The sequence below is a fragment of the Dasypus novemcinctus genome, chromosome 25 (assembly GCF_030445035.2).
Source record: "Dasypus novemcinctus isolate mDasNov1 chromosome 25, mDasNov1.1.hap2, whole genome shotgun sequence".
Classification (NCBI taxonomy): Eukaryota; Metazoa; Chordata; class Mammalia; order Cingulata; family Dasypodidae; genus Dasypus; species Dasypus novemcinctus.
The window spans coordinates 64,236,900-64,262,060 of record NC_080697.1 but is presented as its reverse complement, the minus strand read 5'-3'; the positions used below and the strand labels follow the sequence as shown (position 1 = coordinate 64,262,060).

At 39.8% G+C, this 25,161-nt stretch overlaps 1 long non-coding RNA gene across 2 annotated transcripts; it reads right to left on the bottom strand.

The window, feature by feature from the left end:
• Positions 1-5,109: 5,109 nt before the first annotated feature.
• Positions 5,110-23,243, bottom strand: LOC105745474 (uncharacterized). Of its 2 annotated transcripts, none has more exons than XR_001118166.3 (4): positions 22,995-23,243; positions 18,407-18,581; positions 12,063-12,148; positions 5,110-9,977 (listed from the first exon to the last, which is right to left on the bottom strand). It is a non-coding gene; the product is annotated as an uncharacterized lncRNA (long non-coding RNA). The 2 variants fall into 2 exon arrangements; XR_002795613.2 differs by having other exon boundaries at positions 23,132-23,243.
• Between the last annotated feature and the right edge of the window lie 1,918 nt (positions 23,244-25,161).

Sequence of the window (25,161 nt, the reverse complement as noted above, 5' to 3'; positions counted from 1 at the left end):
CAATGCAATATTAGCATCCATGCCAAAAGAAAAAAGAAAAAAAAAAAAACACAACAAAAAACCCCAAAAAACAAAACCAACATTTCAAGGTAGGCATTCTCTTTGCACTTAAATAATATACTTAGGGATATGACCTTCCCCCTTTCTCCTTTCCTCACTTCTCTCTATCCCAGGGCAGCAGGAAAGCTGTAGGAGATTCAAGTAGGTCCTTGTTGATCCAACTCAACATAGAAAACTATGACTCTTTATTTCCAGTGTGGGAACACCTACCCCTCACCAGAAACCCCAAATTTGTTATTGGAAGCTTGGATAGCACCTCCTATAGTCCCTCCCCTTAGGTGTGCTAGGAGAGGTCTAATTGATTTTCTGACTCCACTTTCTCCCAGACCAAGTTTCCTATCCCAGACCTTTAGGTAAATTGGGCTTTCTCAGCAGGTTTGCCTCTCCTTTCTTCCTAGACTCTCCCCAGGACAGCTGGTACACTCCTCCAAGTTCAAGGAGAGAGAGAGAGAAAAAATAAAACCCACAAATGCCCAGGGCTAGGGTAATCAAGGACCTCAGATGGATTTCAGGACACAGTGGATTCAGGGATGGGGAGTCTGATATTGCAGACTCAAGGTGTGTGAGTCTCTGGAGCACGGGCCACCAGGGTTTAGGGGACACAGACCTGGGAACCATCTGGTTAACAGGGGGCCTGGGAGCACCACAGCACAACACAGCCTTCAGGGATCCCCACAGCTGGGCGCCAGCCCTCGGGGGAGGTGTCCCACCCAATACCTCTGACCTCTGTGTCAGAAACCAAAAATTCCACCTCTCAAAAGAATCTATTCTGTCACTGTCTCACCAAATCAACATCCAGACACCTCCTGCCCTGCAAGCCCCCGAAAGAGCCTGCTCAGTGTTTGGGAGTGCTGCAGCACAACTTAGATTTCAGGGACCACTGTGGACTGACTGCCAACCCTAGGGGGAGGGGCTGCATCTACAACTTCTGACCTCTGTGTGAGAAACTGAAAGTTCCACCTCTTGCAAGAATCTCTTCTGTCACTGTCTCACCAAAGCAACATTCCTTCCTGCCCTGCAAGCCCCTGAAACAGCCCTCTCAGGTTTTGGGAACACCCCATGCAACAAAGATTTCAGGGACCACTTCAGACTGGCTGCCAGCCCTAGGGGGAGGGGCTCCACCCAGAACCTCTGACCTCCATGTCAGAAACCCAAAATTCCACCTCTCGCAAGAATCTCCACTACTGTCTCACCAAATTAACTTTCAGAGACCTCCCACCCTGCAAGCCCCCAAACAGCCCACTCAGGGCTTGGGAACTCCCCATCACAGACAGCAAAGCCTCTAGGAATTGCTACTACCAGGTCACCAGCCACAGGGGGAAGTGTCCCGCCCACAACCTCAACCTCTGTGAAAGAGACCCAAAATTCTACCTCTTGCTAGAATCTCCTCTGTCATCATCCTGCTAAATTGATGTCCAGACACCTCCTGCCCTGCAAGCACCCAAAACAGCCTGGTCCAGCAGGACTCCAACCTTACTCAGCCACTTCTTCACAGGAGAGATTATCAGGTGCACTCATTCAGATGCCATCTTGTCCCGCATCTGACAAATCATTTTAACTACCGTACATGCTTTACAAGAAAACTGAAAGGAAGTACTGCAGACTGAAAAGAACTTACTCCATTGGGAAGCAATGAAGAGCACAAGAAATGATAAATATGTGGGTTAATATAAAAGCTCCTATAGATATACATTTTCTTATTTTTTGTTTTAATTTATGAGAAGGAAAATTGTATAAATCAATAATTATTACATGGAGCATTTGTAACATAAAAAATATATATCATAACAACCTAAAGGAAAGGGAAAAAAAATAGAGTTACATTGGAGAAAAGTGTCTGTATTTCTGGATTAATCTGAAGTAGAATGTATAAAATAAGCTGTATTGCAATCTTTCAATAAGAATATGAAAGGAATAACTAAAGGAAATGTTAAAAGTAAAGAAATCAATTTAAAGGGTACACTAAATAATAACTTATACAAAACAGAAAAACAAACAAGAAAGAAGACACAGAAAAGAAATAACTACTAATATAGATTTATAATTCCAGAAGTGCCAACAACCCATTGAATGTGAATTGCCTAAACAGCCCAATGTTAGAGATCATCAAACTGGATGAATTTACAAGATCTAACTATATACTGTCTACAAGAGACCCATCTTAGATTAAAGACACAAATAGAGTGAAAATAAAATGATGGGAAAAGACATATCATTCAAGCAGAAACCAATTGAGAACTGGAGTAATTATATTAGTATCAGACAAAATAGACTACAAGAAACATTACTAGAGACAATGATGGATATTTCATAACAAAAGAATGAATACATGAAGAAAATATAACTTTAAATATATGCATACTTAATATCTATGTCTCAAAATACCTAAAATAAAACACTGACACCTACCTCAGAGATAGTAGAAGAAGCATGGGGCAAGATTACTGTCTCATGATCTTCCCCAATTCAGTTCCTCATACTTTATACTGCCAAGTTCATAACATTCAGCTTGATTTTTTAAAGCACGTTTTCTAATTTGGCTTATGTAGACCATTTTCTCCCTCTGAATGTCCAACCTATACTAGTTTTATTATATAGAGTTGATGTACAATTAATGTTTTTGTACTAAAAAAGTAAATGAATGAATGGATGGTATCTCACAGAGATGGAGAAGCAAGGGAGCACAGCATATTCTAGGACCTGTTATAAGTTGTTCCAAATGCTGTCAGTAGCATTTTCTAAACTGAACTCCTAAGGATGTTAATGGATTTTCAATCAAAAACAGGAGTTCAGTACTCAAAACTTACATTCTGTTCTTTTCCTGGCTATTCTTAATGCCCATTACTGTGTTTAAACCAATTTCCCCACTTTCACAAATTAAAATTATTTGTTCAGAATTTTATTAATAACTTGTGAATTTCTACTCAGAATCTTTTTAGAATATCCTGACCTCTAGTGTAGCATAACTCTGATGAGATGCTAGGGGTGAGCCTGGAGAGATGAACTGTGGCCAGACTATGAGATTTTTGGTATGAAATGTTGAGGAATTTGGACTTTACTGTGGAGACTACATAAACCAGTGAAAGATTTTTAATAGGGTTGTTATATCTTTAATAGCATCAATATAGAGGATGAACTGGAGAATGTTCCATCAAGAGGCAGAGGAACTAGCAGAAATCTTGTGATAGAGAGCCAGGATACAAGTAATGAACACTTGGGATAGTCTATAGCAGGAAAAACAGGGAAGAGGAGGGAAATTAAGAAAATGTATTTAGGGAGTAGAGTTGACACATCATCACTAAGTGCATTAATGAATGAGAGAGCAGGACATGCCAAGGAAATCTTCTATCTTCTGGCTTAGAGCATTGATGGTGACTGCACCCTGACAGGGAAGAGAGGGAAGAACATGGTATGAAGAGCTTTAGTTTGAGGTGTCTATGAGAATTCAACTGGAAATTCAGATGTGGGGCTGAGGAGACAGTTCTCACTACATGTGAAGAGTTAGGTTCACTTGTATTTTGATTCAGTTGAATCCATAATTTGGAAGTGGTCACTCCAAATTGTATTAGAGTGAGGGGTATATGGGCAGGAGTTTGAAGCTTTGGGCATCAACAGGAAAGGGATAAATGGTGAAAGACTATACTGAGAAGGAAGAAACCAAAGGGTAGGAAGGAAGTTGAAAAGGATAACATGGGTAGGCCAAGGTGGGAGTAGGGAAAAATATAATCAAACCTATAAATAATGATGAGAGAAATCAGGAAGAAATGATCAAGAAGATAAAGAGGAATGTGTCCATTACAATTGCGAACTTGAATGTAAATTATCCTTAGAAGAGCAGTTTCAGTGGAGTAGTTGGCTGAAGTGTGACAAGATCACAGCTAGTTGAATTGGAAATGAGTAAGTAGTGTGAAGTAATGAAAGACTCATCTAAGAACCGTAGCGCTGAGAGATTGAAGGAGAAGTACTTACAGTGGTGACGGCCTTCAGCAAAGCAGATATTTCAGTTTTGGATGAGACATAAAGAGAGGGAAGAGCATGCTTATGTGCCAAGGGAAAGCCAGAGAGAGTGAGGGAAGACATCTGAAGTGATTGAGCAAGGTTGTTGGGGGAAGATGACAAGCAACATAGTCAAGGTCAACTAAAATAGGCCTATTAAAATTTGCACATTCAAGTATATTGTTCATCTATTTGCATATTTTGGATAGATTCACTAAGTTAGGCAGAAACATCTTACCCATTTGACTATTCCTTACCTTAGTAGGTTAGAACAAATAAGGGTTAACTTGGGATGTGGACTTGGCCCAGTGTGGTTAGGGCATCTGTCTACCATATGGGAGGTATGAAGTTCAAATCCCGGGCCTCCTTGACCCATGTGGAGCTGGCCCATGTGCAGTGCTGATGCACACAAGGAGTGCCCTGCCACACAGGGGTGTCCCCTGAGTAGAGGAGCCCCATACACAAGGAGTGCACCCTGTAAGGAGAGCCACCCAGAGTGAAAGAAAAGTTCAGCCTGCCCAGGAATGGTGCCACACAGACGGAGAGCTGACACAACAAGATGACGCAATGAAAAGAAATACAGATTCCCATGCCACTGAAAACAACAGAAGCGGACAAAGAAGACACAGCAAACAGACACAGAGAACAGATAACCAAGGTGGGGGGGGGAGGGGAGAGAAATAAATAAATAAGTAAAATCCTAAAAAAAAAAGGGTTAACTTGCCCAGAAACATGCCATGTTCTTCCTGTTGCTTCTACACTGCTCCCACTACTCTACATACAGATTCCAAAGTCCCATGTGATCTGCTTTCTTCTCAGCTCTCCAATTGCATTCCCAACCAATTTTCCCCACTCTCTCTTCTGTTCCTTGAACTGGGGAACTTCTTTCCCCATTTAAAGCATTTGCGCTTCCTGTGATTGCTGCCATGAAACTCTTGCACTTTGAATGGCTGCCTCCTTCAAATTCATAACTAACCCTGAAGCTCACTTCATCTCCTCACATGAAAGGATATCTCTGTAACCACCTATACTTTATTAGTGACCATAGTAGTCTTTCTTTTTTTCTTTAGTGTGATTGTTTTAACTTTATATTTAGAGATGTTTAGATTCATATTTACAGAAAAATTACAATAACAATTTAGGGAATTCCCATACATCCTGGCACCCACACATGGTTACCACTACTGACATTGCAGATTAGTGTGGCCCATTTATTAAAACTGATCAACCAATATTGAAGCATTGCTATTAATGAAAATCTATACATGATAATTCTTTTTAATTCCTTCAAATCATTGCATGAAACAATGGCTATCTTTTCTGGCATTTAATTAGGCCTGCTGTGAATAAAGCACCATCAAGGTGAGAGTAATTTACCATAATGCCAGTTTTTCAGTGTATATAAGTGCACAACATTCCAAATTGTGAAATAAGATCAATTATGTTAAGATTTATTGTCATCTTCCCTCTGAGTGTATAAATACTCAACACTGAAACAGTACAAGTCACTCTCTCCTAGTGGAGCATGTAGAGCAGGCATCAACCAACTCTGGCCTGAGTAGCAGGCCTGCCTGGGAGACTGGCCATGATTGTATCTTTTTGCCTCTTGTTTTGGCCATTTGTGCTAATTAATAAACTGTTCATTTACTACAAAATTTTTTGTGCCTGAGCCTATTTCCCAAGATGCACTACAAAGCAACTTGTTCCACTGATTTTGGGGGCTGCAAGCAGAGTGCCTTGTGAATTATGGAATGGAATTGGTTGACTTTTTGGCCATTATTTTAAACTTTCATATCTTTTGTGTGGTGGTGTCTTGAGCAATACAGGACCAAAGCATTTGCATAGTAAACTGTCTACAGCTGATCAATGAGCACAGTTTTTGACTACTGAATTCAGATCACTGAGTAATGGCTCTGAGGGAAGTTATTATTTCAACCTGCTCTGCACAAAGATGGTGGCAACCAATGTTTCAACCTTGTCTACAATCCTAGGTAGAGGTAAAGCCCCACATTTCAGGTATGTATGGCATGATGCTTACATCCTCTTGAGGAATGGTACGAATAAATGAGACTATAAGAATCCCCCATGAATACCAGGGAGCTGTCAAACTGGTTTAATCTGAGATCAATGAGGTTGGGGCTACCAGTGCCTGGCCCATGGTTTCTCATATCTATTTTCATTCTGGAACCAAGATTACAATCAGGCTTCCAAGAATAATATTGTGGTGAGTGTGAGGCCATTTGTTGTTCAGGAGATTATGAGAATTGAAGATGGAGACCTGCAGGTGAAATAAAAATTGAGACAAAAGGAAGATAACAAGAGTAGGAAGTTCCAGTACTCAATCTGTCCACAACTATAAAACAGGGAGGAAACATCTGAAACACCTATTTCAAATGTCCAGGTCCAGGATAACACTGTACAACATCCATGGAGGAGCAGGAGGAAGAGGCCAATAAGCCATCATAAAAAACTGTAATTACAGTCTCTGAGTGGCAGCTACTGGTGCCCATCACACACTCTTATAAAAGGCCATCCCCGTGGGTACAGACACTGGCTAGCTATCACTGACAGAAAGGTATTTAAAATTCCTATCCCCCAAGAACAGGAGAGTAACAGCTGATCACTGATCACAGCTTTTGATTATTGAGTTCAGATCACTGGGTAATGACTCTGGAGGAAGTTATTGTTTTAACCTGCTCTGCACAAAGGTGGTGGCATCTACCAAACTTTCCTGGACAGAGGCAGAGGCAGTGGTGATTTAAAGAAGCATTTCCCCAGGGTTGTGGGGGAGAGCAAGTTGAAGTGCTGCATTTGCTTTCCAGGCTAGAAAAGCTCAGCTTTAGGAAGGCATTCAAGTTTTGCTGTCCTTACTGTCCTCCTTCAGAGGACACATTGGAGCAAGTCTGCAACCCTTCATTACTCCTTGGCTCTGTTATGGCTAGGAAACAACTTGGGAAATTCATCCCTGAGGTGACCTTTCTACCAGAATTTACACTCTGCACAAAAGCAGCATGAGACAATGAAATGTGTAAAAAACTATAGAAGCGGACAGTCTGAGACAAAGGCCTACAGCTTCAAATACTCAGGAAAGGGCAGTCTATATACTAGGAAAAGAGCAGAGAACCATACTCCTGTAAACAGTGAAACTCCAAAACAACTAACAAACAAAGCCACAGGACAAGATGGGGGCCCAGAAAGACAAGGAAAACCCTGCACAGTACATTTGCCTTGACAAACTTTCCTGATAAGAGGGCTGAATTCCAAGGAAATGTTTGTCTTCTCACCAGCTGTTTAGAAAATGAAAAAAATCCACCCCAGGCATAAATACAAGAATTGCCATTTAAAATATTAACACATAGAATGTGCAAGAAAAAAACAAAATACAAATGGAGAAATATGAAATGATGGTCCATCCGAAGGAAGCAGATAAAAATACAGAAAATTCTAATGAAGAGGATGAGAATGTGGACATAATGAACAAAGTATTTTAAAGAGAGATCTTAAAAACTCTAAAGAGAGTGAATCAAAGTCCAGATAAAGAACTAAAGTATATCAGAAAAACAAATGAGCAATATAAAAGTTTAAGTAAAGAGAAAAATGTAAACAATTTAAATAAAAGCAACAAAACAATAGTACCAGAGTTGAATACCACAATAAATGGTAATGAGAAATTTTCAGGAGGGTTTCAAGAGTAGATTGGAGTTGGCAGTGATCTTGAATAAAAACATTTGATGTGGGTTAGGCTGAGGAGGACAAAGAGAAAAGAAATATTGAAAGTGAAAATAGCCTAAAACGCCTATTGCATGACAATATAACTGGCTTTGCCAAATGCAGAAGAAAGATAAAAAGGGCCAGAAGGATATTAAAAAAAATAACAGAAACATTTATAAACTTTTAAGAAGGTGTGAATATGAAAATCCAAGAAGGTTGGTGATCACCAAATGGGATAACCATGAAAAAATATACTCCATCATATATTGATTACACTACCAAGCACAAAGGACAATGAGAGTTTTGAAAGCTGCAAGAGAAAAGCAACATTTTTACATACAAGGAGTCCCAATTAGATTGAGAAGTGATTGATTTCTCATCAGAACTCAGTGGAGGCAAGAGGGCAGAGGGGTGAAATACTAAAAGTTCTGAAGGAAAACAAATGCCTGACAAAAATTTATACAGTGATTTGCTCTTTCAAAAATGAGGGAGAGAGAAGCAGATGTGGCTCAAGTGATGGGGCTTCCATCTACCAAATGGGAGGACCCAGGTTTGATCCTTGGGGCCTCCTGATAAAGGCGTGCCCATGTGGTGAGCCAGGGCCATGTAGCAAGGCAGTGACTGCAGTGACCCACATGATGGGTCAGAGCCTGTGTGGCAACCAATACATTGAGCCAGTTCCTGCACAGTAAGCCAGTGCCTGCATAGTAAGTGGTGCCTATGTGGCAACCCATGTGGTAAGCCAGTGCCCATGTGGTGAGCAAGTGCCCACACAGTGAGCCATGCAGCAAGATAATGATGCAACAAAAAAGAGAGATGAAGGGGATAGTCAAGGTGAGACATCAACAGAAACCAGGAACTGAGGTGGCACAAGTGACAGGGAACCTCTCTCCACATCAGAGGTCACCAGGATCAAATCCCAGTGCATCCTAAAGGGAAAATTGAGAAGCCAAAACCAAAAAAGAGAAATAGAGAAGATCACACAGCAAATGGACACAGACAGGAAAAAAGCAGGGTGGAGGGGAGAAGGGAGGGAAAAATATGAGGGAGAAATTAAGACATTCTCTGTAAAACAAAAGCTGAGGGAATTCATCATTATTAGACCTGCCTCACAAGCAATGCTAATGGGAGTCTTTCAGGCTGAAATGAAAATACACTAGATGGTACTTCAAAACAGCCTAAGGAAACAATGATCTGCTGTCGGGGGAGGGGAAAAGGGTAGACTGGATTTCTCCGCCCACGCCTGGCTGTTGCTGCTGTCAGGTTTGCTGTTCCTGGGTGTAACTAACAAACTCTGCTGTCAGGGGAGGGGAAAAGGGCAGACTGGAATTTTCTGCCCTGCGCCTGCGCAGGGAGAAGGAAGAAGAAGGGTGCCGCCCCACAAGGCATCGGGTGGCGCCATCTGGGAGGAGGGGCGGCTGTGGAAGCATGGCTGCCGAGAAGGGGAGACCCGAGGGCACTCTGCGCCCATGCTGAGCTCCCTTCAGGGGTGGCATTGAGTCTGACCAGCCACCCTATTATGGGGGCAGCGGCTTGGCCTGCCGCGGCTGCTCCCCCGCCAGGCCAGCAAACCACACTTCAGCCCGAGGGGTGACCGCAGTCTATGTTTTCAAAGTGATGGAATATTATTTTCAAAAATAATCTAATTAACATAAATTCTCCAAAAATGATCTAAATTCTATATGGAAAAGGATATATGCAATGTTGCTACTACTGTGTTCTGAAACCTCAGCATAGCACTTGGAGGAGGATATTTATATCAGCATAGCCATGATTACTGGAAATTGAAATTCAAGAAAGACATTAAATTGTTGTCAAGAAGGTTAAATTCTATTGGGGTGAACCAGATATAATAAAAAATGAAGAAACAAATTCATTTAGGGATTGTTAGCACAATATAAATGTATTAAAATTATAAAATATAAAAATTTAATGTAAGAAAGTTTATACAATTTGGAGAAGCTGATGTAGACATCTGAATTAAAAAATGAAAAATGATTTATGATGAATATATAGATAGATTAAGTAGATGTTAGATAAAAAAACACAGATATAGGTGGTAGATCAATTTTGAGAGTCCCACCTACTGAGACCAGGTTACTGATATTCTCCAGCATCACTTCTCTGAACAGCTTTCTTTGGGTTGTGTCTAACAGGTCCCACTCTTCCTTGGTGAAGTCTACAGCCACATCCTTGAAGGTCACTAACTCCTAAAAAAATCACAGAAATTTGTGTTCACACAGGGCTATCCTTACCAATGTCTTGAGTAAGATGTACAAAATAACAGCACTAAAGCAGCAGAAACTGTGTATATAAAACTCAAAAGGTGTTGGGGTTCCAGAAACATCATTATCAATGGTAAACTTCAATTTGCCTTTCAGATGTTCTCAGAGGCACAGACACACTCTGAACCCACAATACCCCATTGTAAAAGAAAATCATGTGATATAGGTGTGATATACACCTGGAAATATCCCAATAATTTGTAATTTTGCCTCTTTCTGTTAATTATTCAGCTTTCCTTTGAACATTATTAACTAAATCAATATTTGTCAACAATTTTAAGTAAATGTATAGATATTATAAGGCAAGCAATATGGATTATATGTATTATTTTAAAAAATGGATATGGTTAGGTTACTCCCCTATATAGATGAGCTTGCTTTCCTCTCATTTATAAAATCTTTTAAGAATATGTTATGCATTTTGGCAAATGAAAGTTAATGTATCAATTGCTTTCTATCTAAATTCAATTCACAGGGCTATTATTCATTAAAATGGCAGGGACACTTGAAAACATAACCAGAATTCTGCAAAATGAAATAGGCTTCAAATCAGTAAGTCCTGATTTGCTCAGTGGTACATAGCTCAGGTATTCATTGTAATGTAGAAATACAGATGGTTCAGTGTCACAAGCCGGGGGCACCTGAGAGAGTTGTACTGATACATGGCCTTAGACTGACCATTCCTGTGGTAGAAGACCTCCCAATCTCAACTTTCTCTGGGGTCTACAAAGACCAGTTTCATTGTCTCACTTTTATCTTCATGTCAGCTAAGATTAAAACAATCCTGTTCATTGCCTCTGACCCTTACTAATCTTTAAAAATTTTCACTAAGACATAAATTGTATTCTATTATACAGCTTCTGAAACCACAGCCACAATGAAGGAAAAAATAATTCTATACATGGCAGCCATTTATAAAATTTGAATAAATTTAATTTACAAAATTGAAGGTGGGACATTTGAGCAAGAGTGGTAAGGAGAATTGTAGTTTTAAAAAAATTATTTCAAGGAAAGTGTTTGTGTCTCAAATAGTTGGGTTCCTGCCTACAACATGGGAGGCCCTGTGTTTGGTCCTGGTGTCCCCCTAAAGAAGATGAGCAAGACAGCAAGCTGTCATTATGGGCTGGCAGAGTTTGCTGACACAACAAGATGATGCAATTAAGAGACAATGATGCAATGAAGAGACAATGATATGATGGCCTGGCATGGCAATCTGATGAAACAAGATATTGCAATGAAGAGACACAAATAGGAAATACAGTGAGAGACACAACTAGCAGGAAAAGAGATGGCTCAATTCATTGGTTGTTCCCCTCCCACATGGGAGGTCCTAGGTACAGTTCCTGGTTCCTTTTAAATGGAAGATGAGCATGCAGTGAAAAGACACAGAGAGCAGTCAGTGAGTGAGAACAATGAGTGGTTTTCAATAAATCTTTTTTGAAGATATTTCAAAATGTACAAATATATTCCATCAAAAGTTTAAGAAAATTAAAATTGGAGGAAACAAATACATTATTTCTAATTTCATTTAATTTACAAAACTTCTCATGTGCTTCTGACAAACATATCTACCCTTACACCCCAGTATCTGTAATGTTGGATTGCCTGAATGCACAGCTGAAAATTCAGCATCCCTTCTGACTGTAAACATCTCTTCTTACTCACCTCTGTCACCACTATTCATCATATGGCCAGGCCAAACTCAAGCACTAACATGATACATGACTTCATTATTTATTCAGTGAAGCCATGGATGAGTGAGAAAACGAAAACTTCTGTAATCATCTCAGAGAATACATAGACTTAATGGTAGCTTTAACCAACTCTTCTAATTACCTTGGAAGATTACTCATAGATCCATACCTTACTTACCATAATTAATAAAGAGTCATATATAAACTTAAGATAAGATCCTTGAATAACTCCTGAATACACTTGGAATATGCACACCAATAGGAGAAATCTTCTCATATGCTGGCAACAGAGGTGCAAAAAGAATGACCTACTCACATGTGATTGCATTGCCAAAACCTTAGCTGGCATCTGTCTTCCTCTGGATTTTCACTCTCAAGCAGAAAAGCAGAAGGAAAACAAAGCTGAGAATGGAGAAAGAAGTCTTAAGATTCAAGTGTTGATCACAATTTTCTAGGCCCCCCATCATGAATGCCAAAATTTTCACCTTGGAGTATCCCCTGCCCAAACAAAATGTAACATAAGGTATGCTCAAGAGAAATAAGGAAGGACTCTCCTTTCCCACAGTCAAGATGTTGGAGATCTTGTCTTCTCTGGCTAATAAAGATATGATTATCTTCATATTATAGATAAAAAGATGAAAATCCATGAATTGCATGTATTAATTAGCCCACGATGTTCAGAGACTTTTTTTTGAAAATATGCCAGTTTTATTCTTTTCGTTTGTAACAGCTTTTTATAAAGATACTTAGATTACAATAAAATATTACAGTAAAAATATCCCCATTACCCCCATTCCACCAACATCAACAACCTTTTTCATCAGTGTGACACATTCATTGCATTTGATGAATATACTTTGGAACACTGCTACACAGCATGGGTTAGAGTTTAATTGTAGTTTACACTCTCTCCCAGTCCATTCAGTGGATATGGTAGGATATATAACATCCTGCACCTGTCCTTGCAATATAATTCAGGACAACTCCAAGTCCTGAAAATGCCCCCTTATCATACCTCTTCTTCCCTCTCCATGCCATTACCAACTCCCATGGCTACTGTTGCCACATCAATGATAGTTTCTTTCATTGCTAGAGTCACAATTCTATAGTAAATTACTAGTAAGTACACTCTAATCCATATTTTATTCCTCCATCCTGAGGACCCTGAGATGGAGATGTCTATTCCATTTCTAAATCAAGAGGGTGCTTAAATCCTATATGATTGTTGGAAGAGATTCTCCTGCTTGTAGTTGTAGACACTCTCATTTCCCTGGTGTGCTGGTTGGCCATTCTCCTCTCTCTGTTAGCTGACCTGGGTAAGTCCAATGAACCTAAGTGCAGGAGTTACAACTTTGCTGAGGCCAAACTCATCATGTAAATGAATTACCTTCCCCCCGCATGGGACATGACTCCCCGGGATGGCCTCCCTGATGCCAAGTGATTACTACCAAACACCAGCTGGTGATGCAACTAGAAAAAGACTTGATTAAAAGAGGGAAATGGTGAAGACAAATGAGTTTATATGGTTAAGGGACTTTGAAATGAGTCAAAAGATCATCAGAGGGGTCACACTTATGCACATCTCAGCAGGATCTCAGAGAAAGCCAAAGTAGATACAACCCCAAATAGTGGTGCTCCTGAGAGCCACAGAGACACCCAGGTTCTAGTCATGACAGACCATGTCAGTGCCTTGTCAATGGGCCCTACTTTGGAACTTGTGCTCTTGAATGTGATGAAGTTGGGCTCAGATGTGGCCTCTCTACACATGCCTCTTCTGTCATGTACTGAGCCTGTGGTAGGTGCTGGGGTTGGTGTATGCTCAGGAGACTTGAGTCTCTGGACTGTGCAAGAGCCAGCTGGGCCCTGAACCTCAACAGAATTGCAACACTTGCCTCTGGTTCATTGGAGACTTCTAATTCACTGCTGATTCCAAAACATAGGTATCCCTTACCAAAATCATATCTGGAATTGGGTCCTCACCATAAGATGAAGCAGACTGGAATCTCTCATTATAAATATTAGTGTTTTTTTGTGTTAGCATTGGTTCTCTCACATGCATTTCTGATTTCTGGATTCTTTATCTTTATTCTTCCATATGTATAATGCAGCCCGCTCAACACTGAGTTCTACATCCCACACAAATATATTTGGATATCAACTAAGAAACTTAAGAATATATATTATTAAAATAAAAGAAAAAAAGAATATATATATATAATTATTATGAGGTTGATCAGAACCAAGATTAACTTAATCATCTGTACCTCAATTCCAGGAAGAAAATGATTATATTCAACATGTTTGGATAATTACATATTTTATTTAAAATTTAATCTTCTCAGTAACCCAACTGATAAAGTCTAACTTACTGCTTTAACAAATGACCTATATTAAGGTTCAGAGAGGTGAAGTAAAATGACAAATTTATATGGCCACTGAAAGACACAGCTAGAGTTTGAATTTTTTCTTCCTATATCCCAATTTTGAGTATCATAAGGGTTACATAACACACCTAGGTACTACATGGAATGTCACCTCTCATTTCAGTATTCAGATCCTCACTGTTGTCAAAACTTCCTCTTCATAGAGTTTGTTAGTTACACCCAGGAACAGCAAACCTGTTCAAGAAAATCTCCTTTCCATTGAACCTGTTGTCAGATTTTCTCTATGTCCTTGGCCAAGCAATAAGAAATTAATTTCAAGAGCAAACTGGGTTAGTTAGGCCAGTAACTTATTAGAGAATGGTCAGAAGAGAAATGGGAGAAAATAACAGATCGTGGGGCCCAAGTAAAGAGGAAGGGGCTCAAGAGTGATAAAGAGGGTTGACAGACTACAATTCCCCATTACAGATTATAAATCCCCAGGTTTACTTGTATATTGATCCAGGTGAGGGGTGAAGAAGGCTAGAACAGTGGGCAGAAGTCAGGAACAGGGGTCAAAAGGCAAGAGAGGGTCAGTTGGCCTTTGCACTTGCATTTAGAAACATTATCACACCCTTTTGCTAATGATAGGGGGTAGTCCCAGCTGATTGCTGTTTTGGTTGACTCCCCCACCAATCAATCCCCCAGGAGGGACCAATGACAAGGTCCCTGGAGACTATCCAGAGATTCTCCTGACTTCAGAGGAAATCTCATTCAGAATGGGATTCTTGCAAGTTTCTGTAGCAGCCATCTTGGTAGTACCAATTTCCACATGTTCAATGGTGGTGGTTTTTCTGCCAGGTTCCAGATCTGTCTATTGATTCCTTAACTTGCCTGCTTCAAACCTACTTCCCAAACATTACTTCTCAACTTATGTAATATTTACTGCCAGATGTATTCCAAGCATGCATATTTCAGCATGTTTCATGAGAATATATTTTTTAATTTTTTAAAAGATACTTAGATCATATAAATGTTACATAAAAAATGTAAGAGAGAGAAGCATATTTGGCTCAAGTGATAGAGCATCCACCTAACACATGGGAGGTCTAGGGTTCAAACCCAAGGCTTCCTGATCCATGTGGTGAGCTGGCCCACACACAGTGCTGATGTGCACAAGGAGGGCTGTGCCATGCAGGGGTGTCCCCTGTGAAGGGGAGCCCCATGTACAAGGAGTGCACCCTGTAAGGAAAGCCATGCCACATGAAAAAAAGGGCAGTCTGCCCAGGAGTGGCACTGCACACAGCAAGATGATGCAACAAAAAAGAGACATAGATTCCTGGTGCCACTGACAAGAATACAAGCAGACACAGAAGAACACACAGCAAATGGACACAGAGGAGCAGACAACTGGGGTGGGGGAAGGGGAGAGTAATAAAACTAAAAATGAATCTTAAAAAAAATGTAGGAGATTCCCATAGCTCCACTCCCTCCCCTCCTGCAATTTCCCACATTAACAGCATCCTTCATTAGTGTGGTACATGTTGAAATTGATGAACACATATTGGAGTATTGACACTAAGCATGGATTATAGTTTACATTATAGATTAAACTTTTTCCCATGCATTTTTAAGTTATCACAGATATATAATGGCCTGTAACCATCACTGAAATATCATTTAGGACAATTCCAATGTCCCCAAAATGCAACCATATTGCACTTATTTTTTTAAGATATTTTGATTACATTAACATTACACAAAAAAATATAGGCAATTCCCATAAGCCCTAATCCCCACACATCCCACATCTTCCCACATTAACAAGTCCTTCATTAATGTGGTACATCCATTGCAATTGAGGAACACAATTTGTAGCACTGCCAATAAGCATGAATTAAAGTTTACATTCCTGTTTATTTACACTCTTACCCACACAATTCTGTAGGTTATGGCAAGATACATACTAGCATGCTCTGTCACTACTAATGTCATTCAGGACAATTCCCAAGTTCCAAAAATGTCCCTTTATTACACCTGTTTTCCCTCTCCCATCCCTGAGAACCTCCAGTGGCCACTGCCTACACATCAATGAAATAGTTTCTTCCACTGCTAGGATCACAATAGGTCTAAGTAGAAAACCAATAAGTCTACTTTAGTCCATAGTTCATTCCCAATCCTGAGAATTCTGGGATGGTGATGTCCATTCCACTTCAAATTAAGAGAGGGCTGTGATCCATTCGGGCTGATGAATGGAAATCTCTTGCTTGCAGCTGTAAACTTTCCTAGTTCTTTGGTATGGAAATTGTCCATTCTCACCTCTTGTTAGTTGTCCTAGGTGGGACCAATGAACTGGAGAGTAAGTTTTGCAACTCCATTGAGATTCAGGGCCCAGCTGGCACAAGGACAGCCCAAAGATTTAAGTCTCTTGGATGTACACCTACCAACTCTAATACTAATTATAGGTTCAAATTCAAGAACAGAAGAGCCATGTGTAGGGAAATCACAACTGAGTCCAACCCTATCACCTTGGGGAGCATAAATTCCAAAGTAGGGCACATTGGTAAGGCACCAAACTCCTGATCTATCTGACCTGACTTTAGTGTCTGGATGTCTTCAGAGACCTCAGGAGCCCTGCTTTTTGGCAGTAAATGAGATCCTATTAAGACATGCATAATTATAACCTCTGAAATGACCTCCCAACCCACTTTGAAGTCTCTTGGCCATATAAACTCATTTGTCTTTTACATTTTCCCCCTTTTGGTCAAGGTCTTTTTCCAAGAACATTTCTGATATCATTATATTTATGCAGTGTGTCAATAGATAACTTACTATTTTCCATATCTGCCCACATAGGAAGTGACTTTAATTTTCTGTCATGTTTATTACTGCATGTGACACAGCACATTACTAAGCTGTCACACTTTATGACTAATACATAGTGCTTTCAAATATATCTGGGAAAAAGACTACATGTTGATAATTGAGTCATTCTTCCATCTCCCATAATCACTTCAAGTCCCATAGCTTGAATCCATATATTCTCACATTTCATATTACTTTTATCAGAGGAGATTAACCCCATAATAACTAGGTGAATGATGTCATTTTAAGAAATCACCTCAACTTACCACCAGTGTCTACAGTTATTCCTGCATTCATATCCATTAGTTACTCTTCTCTCATTGAAGAGCCGTGTCACCTGTTTTAAGTTGAATCTCTCTAACTGAATTACAGGCTTCCCTATTCCTTTCTGAAGTCATTACTAGCAACTGCTCTCTTATCACGCTTAATCACCTCATCATTTAACCTTATTGTTTCTCTTCTTTTATGAACCAAAATGCCCCTTGTGTCTAATTCATCTCTTGTGCCTGATTTCCTTTTCATTCTTTCAGGGTCAATCTACATAAACACTTTTATGCTTTACTCACACACCTTAAAGAATGAGTTAGTAGCACGACAGGCTTCTTCTTAAGTAGCCCCCTTTCTCTCCCACTTCTGTACACTATCAAGACAATCACATATCTATTCAATTGCTTCAGTTTACTCCACGTTGGCTCAAAACTGAGTGTACAACTCTATTTTCATAGGTAAAGGCAGAAATCCAACATAATTCAAGACAATACTACCATCATGAACCCACAAATCTAAAATAAATTCTCTTTTCCTAGAGCTAACTCTCTGATTAACCTTGATGTCACCCAAGATGAATATAATCAAGAATATGACACTTTAACAACATATTTCCTTCAAATTAAGTTAGGACTTCTCCAGGCATCCAAGGATTGAATAAGAACTCATTTCTCAGAAACACTCAAACATATTCATATTATCTATTGTTTCAGCACTGAACACTATAACCACCCTTCATTTCCATGGAAATCCCCTCAAAAAAATTCCCACATCATCCTCATGTTCTTTTAGTCTTTGTTTTGTCATTCCCTGAGAGATCTCTTCACTGAACCCCAAGCAAAAGTATCCTTTGCCCTTCCTATAGCCTATATTAAAATTCTACTATTCTTTCAGATCACTCATATAGGTTTTCATTGTAGTATTATTTATTTGTTCATATTTTGGTCTCTCCCCTAGTCTAAATGCATAAAATCCTTCCCTGAGTGGTAATATAGTAAAAGAGTCTCCCTTTGGAAGTGAGCAAATAATTATAAATCCAGAAATATTATATATCCACAGTAACTCTACCTGACTTCAGATGCCTTTATCCAGCTGCCTCTAGTCAAATTAAATGACACATTCTGATTAAAAAGTAAATCATTTACAAAATTAATGAGTACTCTCCCACCTGGTTAAAATTCTCTCCCTTATTCATGAGAATCCAAATGGACTGAGAATGCAGGGAGCCCAAGTCTTAATGAGGCTGCTTTCATCACAAGTGTAGTTCAGAGCCTCTTTCTCTGTAGAGAAGCCAGCACTTTGATAGCAAACTCTCTTTTAATGTAGTTGTAACAGCATCAGCCCTATAATTCAAATGACAAAATTAGATTAACACAGATGTTAGTTAAGATAAATCTACTCAAGGCACAACTTTGTGGCATTCACATCCTTCTAAAACTCTCAAAACCAACTTTTCTGCTTTTTCAAAGATATGTCACACTTTTATGGATTTTGGTTGTCCTGGGAAAGTAGTCTAAAACACCTATAGCAAAAAGTTTCTTATTAATCTGTATATCTAAGAGGAATGGAAATCTACCAATATTTTCTGAGTCACCCATGTGACTATATTTGTGCTGAAGAAACAAGGAAAATTTTTACAGTTCTAGAGTGTCTATACTTTACTAAGATGCACACACTGATTGCATAAGGCAGCCATCCACAATTTTCTTCCACCAAAAAGGATGAACTCTGTACCCTTACCCAACCCTGCTTTCCATCAGAAGGAAATTCACTGAACAGTTATAACAGGGATTCTTAACCATTTTTTTCCCAAGGACCCCTTTGCCAGTCTGGTGAACATGATGGACCCCTACTCAGAATGTAGCAGCACATAATTTTATGACACTCAACATCAGCAAGTCTTTAAATTAAAATTTTCAATTCAAATGCACAGACCCCCTGAAAACCTACCCTTGACCCTGGTTTAGAGCCCCTAATCTACAGTGATTTCATCATGTTCTGGAAGCAAAGAGGGTTCCTCACATCTGGCATGCCAGTTGAAAATTATGGACAAGTAAGTTATCTCCTTTCTGCCATTTTATTCCCATATACAGTTACTATTATTAAATAAAGGTTTACACAAAAAGGACTGAGCATGAATATTTTAAAAATGCACTTGCATATTTTCATGCAAAAACAGCCACTAGTAAAACAGATATAATTATAAACTTAAATTAATACTGTCTAAATTAGCTGAAGAACCTAGTCTTTACAGGCCCCAAATTTTACCTTAGGCCCTCTGTTTATTCATAGCATTTATTTTAGGTAATTCAAATTCTCCCCATATGAAATTTTTCCTGGCAGACCTATCTCTGAGAATAAATTGAGAACATTGTCACACAATGATATGACCCAATTTGCAAATCCTTAATGCATTATGCCAAAGATTACCTTCAACAAGTAAAGGACACTTTTCCTGTCTCACATGACAGATACTCCATTAATCATAATCTGACACCAGGATAATGGATCTACTGGAATGACACATACAAATACAGATCCTGACTAAAAGGAACCCTGCCAAGTACTCCTAACTTCTGGTAATGCAAATTAATTACAGGGTATTGGGCCATGGGTCCACATTACTCAACAAAAAAATGTTCTATCAGACTCCTGGACTAATTATGCAGAGTTAAAAATCCAACTAGCCAGGAAGAGAAGTAGGCAATGTCACAAAGGAGACTACTATCCCAAGGTGACACATCAAATCCTAGCATAGATGCTACCTTACTAATATTCATAATGCATAAAATATTTATATTTCATTACGCTTTGCCCTTGCAGTAGCTTAGAAAGACAATGTCATTGTCTGTTTCTACAAAGACTTTTCAAAAGAATGTAACCTTGTAGACTGAATTGTCACCATCAACCCTGATATATGCACATTGCAAGGGACCCCTTAGTTCTACCCATAACAAATTTCTTTTTTATCCCAAATGGTTCAGTCTCTTCAGATCAAACTGCACCATTTGTTTCATATCAGATATGAATACTAGACCCAAGTTTTCTTTATTCTGCTTTAAAATTTCTTGGACCTGGAACCTTGTAATCAAGAATTAAGAATTAACTTAAGTTTATGATTACTGAATTATTATACAGATGTTTTTTCCCCTTATTTTTTCACTATATTATAGAATAGTCCAAAGCTAATACCTGAAATTACTAAAACTGACTAGGTCAACCTCACCTTTCTTTATGGTTATTTCAAATTAGGCACACCCTTGTGTACACATACTATTGTGATGGTTATTAGAGTCTGATCTTACTTTTGTTTATGGTTATTTGAAAACTAGGCTTGTGTATATTTACTACTGTGATTATAACCACTCCACCCTCCCCTGTTTGAAACCATAAAAACCCCAATCTCCTCAAAATCAAGGAGGCAGATTTTTGGGTCCTTGCTAGACCAATGATCTCTTTGCTTGCCTAGCAAATAAACTTTCTCACTTGGAAACCCAGTGTCTCAGGAATTGGTCTTTAAAGTGCATTGGAAGGAAAGTACCTGTTTTTGCTCAGTATGTAAACCACACAATAGACACAACTGATTGAGAGAACTATAAAGATATCACAAAAGAGTTTGGAAAACTTGCCATTATAGTCCACATACCTCCACAAACTAGAAGTTACATTAACAATGCAAGTCTACTTTCAGGTTTAGGTTACTGGAACTGCAAAATATTCACAATACAAATAATTTTTGGTAAAGCTTTTCATTTATAGTCTCAATAAGACAGACCCTTGGATACTAAGGACAAATGATAGTATTCCTACTAATAAATCTGTAAACAACATCACATTGACTGTATTTACATTGTTCTGCCAGGCAATAATTTTTTAAAAATTTTTCTAAGATTTATTTTATCTATTTATTTCTCCCCCACCCCATTGCCTTGCACTTACTGTCTGCTCTCTGTGTGTTCTTCTATGTCTACTTGTCTTCTCTTTAGGCAGCCCTGGGAATTGATCCTGGAACCTTCCAGAGTAGGAGAGATGTGCTCAAACTCTTGTGCAACCTCAGCTCCCTGGTCTGCTACATCTCTTATTGTCTCTCCTCTGGGCCTCTTTCTGTTGCATCATCATGCTGTGCCAACTCTCTGCATGGGCCAGTTCTAAGCACTCCACTCAGGCCAGCTCACCACTATGGCCAGCTTGCCTTTCAACAGGCAGCCCTGAGAATCAAACCCTGGACCTCCTATATGGTAGGTGGGAGCACAATCACTTGAGCCATATCCATTTCCCCAGGCAATATTTTTGTTTTGGAAATGTTATCAGATACTTGACTGGGTTGTAAATTACCTTTACAGTTGATAAAATGCCTGGGCAATGTGCATTTGGTCACCTCACAGTCCTTTAGGAATTTATAATAAATCTAAAACTTCTCACTGGACTACTCCTCTCAAGCTACAGTCTCAGGGGAAAGAGAATTCACCCAAGGAGGTAATGATTCTGGGTTTGGGTCTTTGGGCAGATTGCTGCTACCTTGGCTTGGGGCTAACACAAATGAAAACAGGATTAGAATCACAATAGGAGAAATTACTGAATCTACTGCTAAAACTATAGCTGCACAACAACTCATTAGATTTATTAGCTTAACTTGTTACTTATTAGCTTAACAGGGAGGCATTTTTGTCATTGCCAACACCACCTGTTGTATTTGGGTACACACTTCTGTGGAAGTTAAGGTAAAATGAAATGAAATAATTAAATGCACTACATGACTTAAACAAGTAAGGCCTTACTTTTGATCACTTTGATTTCATTTGGGTCAAAACATGGGAACTGGACTTTGGCTTATACTATGAGGTGGTCATTTGGACCTTTTATCATTCATAATATTCATTATAATCTCCCTGGTGGACTGTCTGTCCCAAAGATTTGAATGTGTGTCACCAACCACTTGTGACCCAGCAAATTATTTCTTTATGTCTGGAATGACCTAAAAATTATGATCATGTTAAAACTGACATCATGATCATCTATGAGCCCAACATGAAAACAACTAGCAAATATTACCCCAAGGCCTTAGGCAGTAAATGAACACTGGTTCAACACATTAAATTTTTATCACAACTCTCAATGGCTGACAGCCAGATCAAACTGGGGTAAGTTAAATAAATTAAGTAGACCCTAGATGGAGACCTTTAAGCTAAGCCCTACATCAGCAAACTGAAGCTTAACTTAATTCCTATCTCTTATAAGCCCTCCTTTCCCCAGTACAAGAAACATAACAACCTGCCATAATTTGCCGGTTTTTCTTCTCTTCCTTCTTCATGAATCTTGATCTATTGTTTTTGTTTCTGTATAGAATTTTGTCCCCTGCTCCTAAGATTTGTTTAATCTTTCTCACTCAGTCCCTCATTTTCCTTACACTTTTCATTTCTGGAACTCTCTAGTCCAGCAGGAGTTCAGTTTAATCCTCCCTCTCCATTTTCCTCTGTGAGACTTTTCTGCCTAAAGTTTCTTCCCTGCTAGGGTAACCTGCCTCGGAGAGTCATTGCAGAAAGGCGGGACCCTCGGAAAGGCCCAGTTGCATTTAGGGAATTCAAGCGACAGAAACTGGATGTAATGAGTGCACCGCGCAGCCACAGCAAGTCTGCTGGTATTTTATTCCTTATCCACCCCCCCAGAATGGGGGCCCTTTTGCTTCCAGCACCCCGCAGCAAATTGTTTTCAGCACTGGATCTCTGTGCCTGGATATGCACGGGGTCCCAACTCACCTCTATTAGTTCCTTGAAAATCTCTTTCCAGGGTGAGAGGGATCCAAGCTGCTTGCTGCAGAACCCAGAAGCTTTGCAGGGTCCCCACTGAGAGGGAAGCGAAGAGGACCAGTTGGTCCCGGGTAGAAGTTTCCTACCTGATTCTTTTCTCTTTCTTCAATTCGGCGTTTGTGGAGCCCCTCTCCAGTCTCTACCATCCTCCGGGGTATCTGCGGAGGTGTTTTCAGGGTATGGCTTCCGGCTCTGGTTGATGACGTCACCCCGCCACCACTGTTGTTTTTTTTTTCAAGAGGTACCAGAGATTGAACTCAGGACCTCTTACATGGGAAGCAAGAATGTCCCATGATGATGGAGGAGGTTGCTGTTATGGGCGGAGTGGGGTGAGGAGGTGGGGATATGTGGGGACCTCATATTTTTTGAATGTAACATTAAAAAAAAAAAAAGATTAAAAAAAACCTCACCCATTGAGCTACCTCCACTCTCCAATGAGAGTTGGTTTATTTCACTTTTTTATTTTGTTTTTAGAAGGACCAGGGTTTGAATCCAGGGTCTCATACATGGGAAGCAGGAAATTAACCGCTTGAGCTACATCTACTCCCTCATTATGTAAGGGTAAGGCCACATTGGGAAAAATAAGATTAGAACTACATTGGGAGGTGGGAATTGCAAACGCCTTCAGATAGATAAATGACTTAAAACAGCCTCCAAGGAGAGTGCCAATGAATCAGAGCTGCCCACAAGAAAAGTGCCAATAAATAACATGGGGCTTTTAAAAAAATAGATAGGCTATCTTCAGCTAACCGCAGTGTTCTGCTTCTGTGCCTGCTTGCTTTCTTGCTTATTAGTAGACACCCCCCTTCCTAAAAAGATATAAAACCACCCCTTCCCTGAGACTCAGGGCTGCTCCCTACTCTGCGTAGGATGGGACAGTCACTGCGTGGCTAATAAAGTTCTCAAATGGAACTATATTCAAAGTCTGAGTCTGGGCAATATCGCTAGTCTATAACATTTGGAGGCCCCAGGGAGATTGATCAATGAGATTCCCCACTCCGGCAGGGTTGATCTCCTCAGACTCAGGGAGACAAGAAAATTCCAGGGATGGACCGGCAGTCTAGGGGAAGGCCTCGGAGGGACGTTCCTCTGTCCCTAACGCCGCCGAGCCCTGGAACTTGTCTCCACCTAAATTCTAAATTCTATCTGGAGAGCGTCAGGAGTTCCTGGGCCCAGGATCAGCAAATGGAACGTCCCTCAGTGAATCTGTTTTTTGAAAAACCTCTGCAGAGACTGTGGAATGTGGGTAAGGGGATCTGCTCGACACAGCAAATAGATCCCACCCACCAGTCAGAGCAAGACATCGCTCTTGACTTCAGTTCAAGTCTGTTTTCTGGAAAACCTCTGCAGAGTCTGTGGAATGTGGGTAAGTGGATCTGCTGGACGCAGGAAATATATCCCACTCACCAGTCAGAGCGAGATGTCGCTCTTGACTTCAGTTCAGATTATCTGGTTTGTCTTTTCATGTGTCTTAATTGTTTGTCTTTTTGTATTTCTGTTCTGTGTAATTTGTGAAAAATTATGAGTCAATTGTAAACTGTATGTTTCTGCTAATGTGTTGTTGATGTGGGCTATGGGTGGGAGGCTCTTTGTCTCTTCAGAGATAACCTAAGCTGTTTGACTTGTGGGTGTGGAATGGTAAGAGGCTGCAGTCCTCCATTAGTGACAATGGCAATGACTCTAGTCCCAGGAAACAGTTTAACAATGCAAGGTCTATAAACTTTAAGTATTTAGGGGAAATGCAAACAAAATATGCTAAAAGCTTATCTAGAATGTCTGGAGTCCATGCTAAAAGCTACCTAAGATGTGGAAGATATATATGCTAATTCAAGCCTATTGAGAACTGAAACAAAGGGACCATTTGGCCTTTCCTCTCTGTATAAAAGAAATTTGAAAATCTTTTTCACGGCTCAGGATTGAAACAGAAAGCTCCGAAGTCCAGCTGGCCATCAATAAACCATTTTTCCTTCTCAAAATCATTCCTGAGTCCTGGCCTCTCTATATGCAAATAATTGCACCTCTCTCAAATTCTACAACGTTTTTGGTGACTCTGCCAGGACAGCAAATGAAGGCCAGAGACAGTAGCATTTTGCTGCCCCTTCCAAATCCCCGAGGA